This window comes from Cupressus sempervirens, chromosome 5 (assembly GCF_028749045.1).
Source record: "Cupressus sempervirens isolate cs-2001-9-10 chromosome 5, ASM2874904v1, whole genome shotgun sequence".
Taxonomy (NCBI): domain Eukaryota; kingdom Viridiplantae; phylum Streptophyta; class Pinopsida; order Cupressales; family Cupressaceae; genus Cupressus; species Cupressus sempervirens.
In genome coordinates, this window is record NC_143122.1 from 983,778,917 (window position 1) to 983,789,962 (window position 11,046).

Genomic DNA, 11,046 nt, shown 5'->3' on the forward strand with positions numbered 1-11,046 from the left:
TTATAAACCCTTAGAACACATTAGTCATCGGAGGATACACTTTAGGGTTGTAATGTGTCCTATTCAATCCTATTTTTTCCTAAGGAGTTTTAATGGGTCCTAAGTGGTTCTAGGAATCCTTGAGACTAATTACAACCTCCTAAGAACCATTATGACCCATTATGAGCCTTTATAGCATATTAGTCATTGTAGGACACCATTTAAAGGTCTAATGTGCCTTAATGAGTCATATGTTCTAAGGGGACATTAGGGATTTTTAGGACCCATTAGTACACATTAGGTCTCATTAGGACACATTAGGATCCACTTGCTCACATTAGGACCCATTAGACCCCATTAAAACCTCTTATAACACATTAACCATTGCAAGACATAGTAATGTGTCCTAAGTGGTCCTAATACCTCACAATGGATCATGATTGGTCCTATGTGGTTTGAAAACCCATTAATATTGTTTAGGGTGCACATTATGACCATTTAAAACATATTAAAATTCATTAATGCCTCTTAGATAATCTTAAGGGGCATTTAAGACACACTAATGGGTTATAACATGCCCTAATGGGTCCTAATGTGTCTTAAGGGATTCTAATGTGTTTTAAGTGGTCCCATGACCTTTTAGGACCCATTAGGAACCCTTATAATCCATTAGGGGCCATTAGGACTCATAAGAAGAAAAGGGTCATAATGGGTTCTTAGTAGTCCTTGGACATCTTAGGGTCTATTAGGATCCCTTAGAACACATTAACTATAATAGGACACACAAATGGGATGTTAATGATTCTAATGTATCATAATGGATCATAATGGATTGTAAGTGGCCCCAAGACCCATTACAAAGCCTTAGAATATATTAGAACCAATTAGGACACATTAAAACTACCTTGATTGGTTATTTAATTACTTGGGATGTAAGAAAACCTAAGTCAAAGTTACAAGGAACCATCTAGGTACATGACTTTCCTAGGTACATAATCGAATGAACATACGTACATAGCCTTGATGAGAAAATATGTGAAAGGAAGGGTATCATCTATCATTTCATAACAAAAAACTTCAATCTTTACCTAAATTTTATAAATTTGAATTTTTAGGATGAAAAATATTTATAATTTAGTAGGTCAAATTTATTTGTATGAATCTCAATGCATAAATTTGATGTGATATTTATCCAATAATCTTTTTGATATCAGTACTAATGCTCTATAAATAGTTAAAATTATTGTTCATGTAGCATTTATACTTACAAAATGTGTCATATGTTCATGAATAAAATATGTCGCAACAAAGAAAATGGTTTGAGTACTTAAAACATGATGAAGCATAATAATATATACTACATACACTAGCATGATAAGAAGTTGTAAAAAAATAGTACATGGTCTAACATGTCATAACATGATCTATGAAGTCAAAAAATACATATAATACAATTAACTATCCTAATACAAAGTGTATCAAAATAAACAATATGTGCCATAAAAACACAATCTAAAGGTGCCACCAAGACCTAATCTATCTGATTGAATGTCCTCTTTACTCCATGCGAAGAGGACTCTAATGGATCATCATGTATAATATGAGTTGTCTCATCATGTGGGACACACTATGAGGTAGATGGATCATCCTCTGTGACGAGAGGAGGTGCACTAGGAAAGCTACCAAATGCAATAGTGGTGAGGTCCTGTAATTTACAATACACACATTTTTAAAATTTCATAAAGAGCATTTAATGAACTATGTATGTAAATAAATCACAATACTGACCTCAAAGGATGATGTAGGTACCTTCATCTGGCTAAGTCCCATACTCTCAGCAACACTCATGGCGACATAGTCCTAAAATTATGGATACATAAGCGCTGAGCCAAAATTATATATACATGAATAATTATAAAGTACATAATTTGTACACTACATTTTTATACACTATAGAAACATGTATATATATCATACCTGAGTAGTTGCCACTATCACAAATGTGTCAAGAGGTATGCTAGCATGATGATCAAATGATGGAGTCGAAAATAGACTATATCGAGGCCTATATGGATGAGTACGATCCATCTCTTGTTTGTAAAATCAAAACACATAAAATATATACGTGAGTCAAAATTGTTTAGATTATAAGTTAATAACAATGTACATACATAAAATAGTACAAATTATTTGTCTTCAGTCAAAAGTTCATACCGTATGTATTTGAGGCTATGCCTTAGTGGTAACTGGATTAGGACCTCTACTAACATAAAACTGTGTAGCACTGGACAATCCCTACAAAATCAGATAAAAAGAACATATGAGCACATGTTATTAAATTCAAGTTCGAATGTACATTTTTATAGTGTAATTCAAAGTGTATACTGTATGAGCGACGCCAACATCTGCAGGTCTCGAAAAAGACTATACTGCCTCCTAGGAGGAACAATATCATCCGTCCTCTATTATTTCAAAAATCCAAATTAATATTGTTAATACAATTACACATGTATGTAGAAAGTAAATAATTATGTACTTTATATTTAAATTTTAATTAAAATTTTACCTACTGCTTTTGACTGTCTCTAGGCTCTCCCTGCATGAGGTCAACAAATGATGACACATCAATCTCATCACTACCATCACTGTGGGCAGCGTATATGTCATCATCAAAATCAGCACCCTCAACATAATGGTCATTGTGTGCTGCATAAACATCACACTCGAGGCCTCCACATATGCCTCCACAGCTATACAAATATGTCCCAAGTGGACGAGAATGTGTTGCTTGCATCCACTATTGTAGTAAATTGCCTGAAAGGGCACTCAAAGAGGTAAGAGTAGATGAAACTACTCGATGCTGGTACAACAGGTACTGGAAGAGGTACACGGGGCTAAGGTCACCTGCGGTTTCTCATTCTATCACTCAGCTTTGCCCCAGGCCTATCCTGAGGCATCCCTCCACCAACCCCCTAAAATTATTTGATATCAAAATAATTGGGTTTCAAACCCAATTCAAACTCAGCCCATAGCTTCCTAAGGAAGTACATGGGCACCTCATGATTAGCATGTGGTGGATGGTCAAATATCATCCACCACTGCTCCCAAAAGTGTGCTGCTATGAGTGGATGTGTGCACCATCTAATAGAAATATGAGGCTTATTCTCATTAATCTCCTCACCCCTCTTAGGGTTTATAAAATATCTTTGAAAATGCCCTTTACCTATTTTGAGGTTATGGACCTGTCTATATGATAAGCCATCAAAGTAGAAGGCACACATGTTTTGCCTCCATAATCTAAATGAATCAACCTCACAATCTAGATGTTGTATGGCGTGAATGACACCTTGCATGCTATCTGCAAGGCGTAGTAGGTGAGGAGGGGGGTGTGATTCACGTCTGATAGCCTAAATATCTCATGTGAGTTTGTTAAGGTTATGCCTCATGGTCTCTCATAGATCATTTGTGGTGGGTGGTGGAGGAGGACTAGGTGGTCATGGAGGTGGGGGTGGAGGTGGAGGTGGAGATGGAGGGGGTGGAGGTAGGGGTGGGGGAGGGGGAGGGGGTGGCAGCAGGTCCATCAAATATAATCTACATATATGTTAAAACAACATAAAAAATTATATAATTACTATTTAATAAAATTTAAATCTAAAATATCAATTATATAAATGCACAGATCTTTAAAACCAGATCAATTAAATAAATAAAGTTAAACACAAGCAAGTAAACTTTAAATTTAAGGCCAATTGAACATTATACCAAATTTAAGTCTAATCATAAAATAATACTTCAAAAGACTATATTAATAAATCAACTATATAAATCTGGTTTTAATGTTAGATACAAACTTGTTTTATCTATGCACTTGGGAACATGTTTTTGATATTAAGGAAAAGGATGTGAAAGTGCCCAATAGTTTAACCATTGTTTTGTTAGATTATGATCTAGATCCTAAATGGATTTACTTTATGAAATATATTGTAGTCATTTTTTTATGATTAATATTTTATATTGAATGCTAGAGTTATATTTTATAATTAACAGTTATATGTTTCTGTCCTAGACCCCTAACTGACCAAGTATAGAAAGAGAAAATATATTTTGATACTCCTATAAGATTTGTTATTCAATACTATTTATTCATTTATTTGGCCTACTAAACTTGTGAGGAAATGCACAAAATCATTAGGAAATATAAGGATAAGATGAGATAAAAATGAGGATGATTAAGATTATGGAAGGAAAGTATGAAGAAATTGGCAGGGGGACTAAGAATGCAACTTCTAATGTGTTGTTTGTTTTAGGGTTGTTTTCCTCAAAATTGTTTCCCTTTTCTATATTCAAGCAGCTAGATCAATTTTTATGTACACTTATTTTGTGACACTAGGAAATTGTATTCTCATTATGGATTATATGTTCATCTTAGGATCAAACAAAGTTAATCTGATTATGGCAAGGTTATGCTTTAGAGTTATGTTATGTTTAGGATTTTCATGATGGCTAAGATTAAGATTATTATAATGATTATGACTAATGTTAGGGTTTACCTAGGATTATAGTTTTCGAGTTAGAATTATATTTAGGTTTTAGATATTTATTATGGTGCTATTGTTTAAAGGATATATAATAGATGGTGTTAGGATGAGAGTTAATGTTACAATTAGAATGAAAGCTTAGAGATAGAATTATGATTTGTTTTATATTTATGATTATAGTTCATCCTAAATATTATCCGTTAATGCAAAAGTTATAAGTCTAGATCCTAATTCTAATACATGAACCCTATCCCTAACCATAATAATCCTAATTCTAGTCATAATCCTAATTCTAATCATAATACTTAAACTTATAATTTATCTTCTTTAGTGATTTAAATCTTAACTTATCATTTAACAATTGTTATGAATTTTGAGCTAATAGAACATTTCTTCCCTCTAAATCTCTATGTTGGAATGTGTTATATTAATTGCATTTTCTAATTATGACCAAAGTCTTTTTACTATTAGAAAACTTTGTATTATATTACTTGATCACATCTTTTATAATTACTTTTGGATGCTTACTTGTCTTCCACCTGCGAACTACTCTTGGCTCATCCAAACATAAGCCTCAATAGTTTTAAAATTAATAAAATATATTTTCGTAATTCTGATTTGTAGGTGGAAGCAACTTCATAAATTATCATTAAACTTCTTAAGGTGTTTTAATGAGTTGCTAGATATAAACCTTAATTATAAACCTTAATCATAAATCTTAATTATAAACCTTAATCATAAATCTAAATATACTTATAAAATCTAAATTATAATACTTAGATCCTATTTATATTCTAGAATTGAATACAAATCCTAATACTAGATCCTAATCTTAAATGTTAAATGTTAAACCCTAACCTTATACATGTAAATCATAGTTAAGGTCAAGATTAGGGTTTAGCATTTAAGCTTAATATTTTTATTTAGAATTAGGAGAAGGGCTTAGCATTTATGATTATTTTTAGGATAAAGGTTTAGCGTTTAGGATAACTTAGTTAGTCTAAGGGTTAAGAATTTAGGATATAAAGGTTTAGGATAAGGGTTAGACTTGACATAATTAGAATTTAAAACTTAATGTCAAGGTTTAATATTTTGTAAATTAGGCACATGTAATCATAAAATGGATGTAATCATGAACTCAATTCACACTAAATAAACCCTACATGATGCTAGAAAGCTATAAAGTGTAATGAGATTATGATCTTGTAATATGGATTAGCTCTCAAATGCCCATAATTCACTCAGAAGCACTTGCAAATCATCTAGAATGATTTGCATAACCTTGTTACAAAAAATGTAGATATCTCAAAAGCTTTAGTTGATGGCACATTTATAGAAATCTCTGGGAGCTCAATGGTTTGGATTCATTCTCCATGAGTGGTGGAGGTTGAATCCTGGATTGATCAATACATGATTAAGCTTTATTGGTGGGAATTAATTCATTTTCCATTAGTGATGATATGGATAATTGATCATTTTAATTAATTCATTTAATTAATAATTCTAGCCATAGGATTTTAAAACTTGATTTGATTAATTATGTTAGGATTAATTAATTAATCAATGCCCCTTTTTTAAAATTGATTTTTTATATTAAATTATTGATGTTTTATCATGGGCCTCTGGAGCAGGAAGCCAAATGAGAGCCCACATAAGAAGATGTCATTAGGGGACTCTTGTAATGTCCCCATTTTAGCAGTTGACCAAGTGTGTGTGTGTTAGCCTTGTTCTACATGATCCCAAGGGCTAACAAAGGGTTTAATGGGATCCTGGAGTGTTTTGGCCTAGTCATTTCCAGTTTGGGCCAAAATGAAGTTGATTTATTCAGTTTCAGGCATACTTACTATTTTTAGTAAGTCAGCAAGACATAGTGCAGGTCAATTTTGGTGATTGGATTTGATACTCCTCGGTGAGAGCTTTCCGATGAGCTATCACTTGCATTATTCGGAGTCCGATTGCTAATACATTTTAATGCCTGAAGTTTTATTAAAGTAATGTCTAATTTAATTGTAAAATATTAAAGTGTTACTTTAATATTTATTTTATGGGGATGTGTACCTAAGGGAGACATAAGGGGTATTTTAATATATGTTTTATATACTGCACATATTTTATCCCACATTGCCCATATGAGTTGAGCGGACCCTTGGAAATAGAATAAAAGGAAGCATTTGTGGCTTCATTAGCCAGGTTGAATATGAGAAGAAATTGGTGTGTGAGTTGTAGCTCCGTTCTTGGCATTTGAGGATGTCTATCCTCTCTTGTAACATTCTAGACGTCATTCCCTTGGGGTTTGGCCTTTGGAATTCTTTGTTATTGGCTTCATTATCAGGCAATTTAGTTGCATTTCCAGCTACAGGCAGATTTGGTATTTTGCTCATATCTTCTTCACTACTATTCCGACACTTATGCTGCTTTGAGGGAATGATATTATGAAGGTAGTGGACTGATTGAAGGACAAAGCACTGTAGCAGCAAGTTCGAAAGCATGGACTAGAGTATTATGTCAATACTGCTAAAGTAATTAGTGAGTTGATAAATCTGCCATGTATTTGGTTTTATGAATTCTAAAAATAACATTTTATTAGCAGCAGTTCATTTCCACTTTGCATATTATTGTAGTTTCTTTCTTGTTTATGTTGTATGATACCAATTCCATGCACAAAACACAACAAACAAATAAACGTTTGAATTCTGGAGTTATAAGGGGTTTAAAACATTAAACGGAGAAATAAGAGGTTGAATGCAAACTGTTTGACAAAATTTCTTTCAGCGAATTGGTTTAGTTTTTTGGGACATCTAGGGATACCTTAAATGTGATTGCCTTTTGGGCCCCTGTCAAGCATGCCAATGATCTATCATCCTTAGGAATGCTGCTCTCCTCTATAGTGTTACCCTCATCTGAATCGGAGTGCTGATCCTCCCCCTCTGACTCTGAATCTTCTGCTGAAAAATACTCCATTTGATTTGCCTTAGCCTTGAGAGAACATTTATGAGATAAGTCCCAAGGCTATCTACAATGGAAGCACAACTTCTTTCAAAGTTCATTCAAGATTTCATTGTCTAGTCCTTTTGATCCTTCTTGGGTTTGCTATACTCTTTTTGAAACAATTTTTTGTCTTTGTCCTTGTGGTAGGAAGAATCTGTTGAATGGTTTTTTCCTTTGTATACCGAAGGGGCTAAATCTCGTGCCTTTTTAGTTGCTTCAGCTAAGGTGAGTGGATCATGTCCCTTCACCCAACCTCGTAATGGATCAGCAAGGCCATCACAGAATAACACCACCAATCTCCTAGGAGAGATATTAGTAACAAGTACAGAAAAGCGTTGGAACTTGGCAATGTAAGCATCCATAGAACCTGACTGTTTTAACTATGCTAGTTCCTTGAAATGTAACTCGAGATCCCTAGTGTCAAATCTCTCAATCAATGTTTCGGTGAATTCCTCATAGGATGTAATCTGATTATGCCCCAAAGTCACCATGCCATGATGCCACCATTCATTTGCAACACCATCCAAGTGCATAGCCGCATACTTGATAGTCTCCTCCTCAGGCATAAGATTTAGCTGCAAGTATGTATCTACCTTCTGCACCCAAGCTCGTGCAGTCATCTTCCCTGAAGCATCATAATAAGGTAAGGAAAGTTTTTCAACTTTCTTTCTCAGCTCAAAGTTTTGATTCCTCCCTCCTGCTCTAGGCATGTGTCTCATCGTCAAGTCCATATAATCTCTGAGGGAAATATCTGCCTGAAACTCCGGTCCACTAGCCTCCCAGTCCCTCCTAAACTAAACCTGTAACTCGATAATCTGCAGTTTGTTTACTGGTTGAACCGGATCTCTGGGTGGGAAGGTGGGTAGAAGAGGTCTCGAGCTCGCAGTCCGCGCTAGGCGTGCAACGTGTCTAAAGTTATCAGCCTCATTCCCATTGTTGCCATGTCCATTATTACCATTAATGTTATTCTCAGGACCATTGTTGTTGTCTTGGCCTCCATGGTTATTGTTTCCCTCATTGTTATTGTTTCTGTTGTTGGCATCACCTGGATTAATATTGACACCCATCTGTCTAGCCATGAGCTGCAACATCATGTCCATTCACCTATTTTGCTCCTGCTGCATACATTGCCCCTGCTCTAATGTATCCAGTAATTGTCTAAACATTACATCCCCCTGATCTGGACTGGCATTCCCGCCTCCGCCTAATCTTGTATTCCTGTCATCTCGATCACCCATATTGTTGTCCTGATCAAAGAATATGTCCTCTGTGTCTGTATGGCTGGATTCAATGTCCCCTTGTATAGATGTACTAGACTGTTTTCTTTGCAAGTCTGAAATCCTATTTTGTCTTGCTCTGGTATCGCAAAAATTATAAGGCCACTGTCGCATGCTCAAACATAAATGCTTAGCCTATGTTTTTTTTATTTCTAATTTTAGTGTTTTGACATTTCGTCAAACACTTTCCCCTCTATCTGGATGTTCCAAATTTCCTATAAGACCTCCACAGGATGGTAGGACTTATAGCTCTGATACCACTGTAATGGGCATGTCCCAAAAAACTAAACCAATTTGCTAAAAGGAATTTTGTCAAACAGTTTGCATTCAACCTCTTATTTCTTCGTTTAATGTTTTAAACCCCTTATAACTCCAGAAATCAAACGTTTATTTGTTTGTTGTGTTTTGTGCATGGAATTGGTATCATAAATAATAAACAAGAAAGAAACTACAATAATATTCAAAGTGGAAATGAACTGTTGCTAATAAAATGTTATTTTCAGAATTCATAAAACCAAATACATGGCAAATTTATCAACTCGCTAATTACTTCAGCAGTATTGACATAATACTCCAGCCCATGCTTTCGAACTTGCTGCTACAGTGCTTTGTCCTTCAATCGGTCCACTATCTTCGTAATATCATTCCCTCAAAGCGGTATAAGTGTCGGAACAGTAGTGAAGAAGATATGAGCAAAATACCAAATCTGCCTGTAGCTGAAAATGCAACTAAATTGCCTAATAATGAAGCCAATAACAAAGAATTCCAAAGGCCAAACCCCAAGGGAATGACGTCTAGAATGTTAGAAGAGAGGATAGATGTCCTCAAATGCCAAGAACGGAGCTGCAACTCACACACCAATTTCTTCTCATATTCAACCTAGCTAATGAAGCCACAAATGCTTCCTTTTATTCTATTTCCAAGGGTCCACTCAACTCATATGGACAATGTGGGATAAAAGATGTGTAGTATATAAAACATATATTAAAATACCCCTTATGTCTCCCTTGGGTACACATCCCCATAAAATAAATATTAAAACTCTAGAGAATATTGAGAGTAGCACAGTACCAGGTGATAGTCTAGACATAGGTGGTCATCTGAGCTAGCATGATAATTGATCATGACAGGCAGATTGCAGAGCTAACTTCTCATTTGAGGATTACACAGGGTGAGGCCACTTATCATAACTCTAGAGAGGCTTACTATTATGATGAATACTCAACAACTATTCTAGTGGAAAGACAAGTTATTCACTTCTCTATATATTCTTAGGCATCCAAGGGTGTAGTCCCTCCTACTCGCACTAATATTCCACCTCCACCTCTTGATGGCAAGGGAGGGTTATTTTAATAGATGCCTAATTCCTTCTTCTCTTCTAATTTTTTTATGATCATTGTCTTTGTATCATTTTGAGACCTTGATATTGATAATGCTCCAATATCACTCATTTTCGATATTTTGATTATATCATCCCCATACATTGATAGTATATGCGGTGATTACAAATATTATTTGATCTCATTACATGTGTCATGATAAATTTTTCTAGTTTATACGTGAGATGCTCCTATATGGTGTTTTTCTTTTCTTATAATATCATGTTATATATAAATTAACCTAAGTACCCTTCTTGATTATCTATGATGGATTTAGTAAATGACATGTCTCTATATGATTCTTTTGATATGATATGCATGGATAATATAATAAAAATTTTAAATCCTTCCTATGCAATAAATGATGTAATTAGATATATAAATGTTTTTAGATTCATATGACATGTAGATGTAGATATGATGCTCCTCTAGGATAATAGTTTATCATTTAAGCTTATGATTATGGTTTGACACTTATAATTAGTACTTGGTTCTTAGGATAGTTATTCAATAATTTACATATTAGTGTGTAGGTTTTAGCAAATTAAGATTATGGTTAGGATGATAGTAAGCGTTATGATTAGAGTTTTGGTTTAAATTGGGATTATAGGTTAATCCTAAATGACGCCCAACCAAGGGATCCAAAGAACTAATCTAAAGTTTTACTAAGAAAACAATAACATGTATAATAATTTACATAAAAAACATAAGAGATTACATTCCTTAATGATTCCTTAACGAGCACATTTACATTTCATTTTTAAATAATTATAAGTACTAGAAGTAAAATAAATAGCACATCCACATGAAAGAATAACTACTTGAGTTCAATCCATTTAAATAATATACATTTGTTCTGAATGCCACTTGGCAAATTAATTCAGA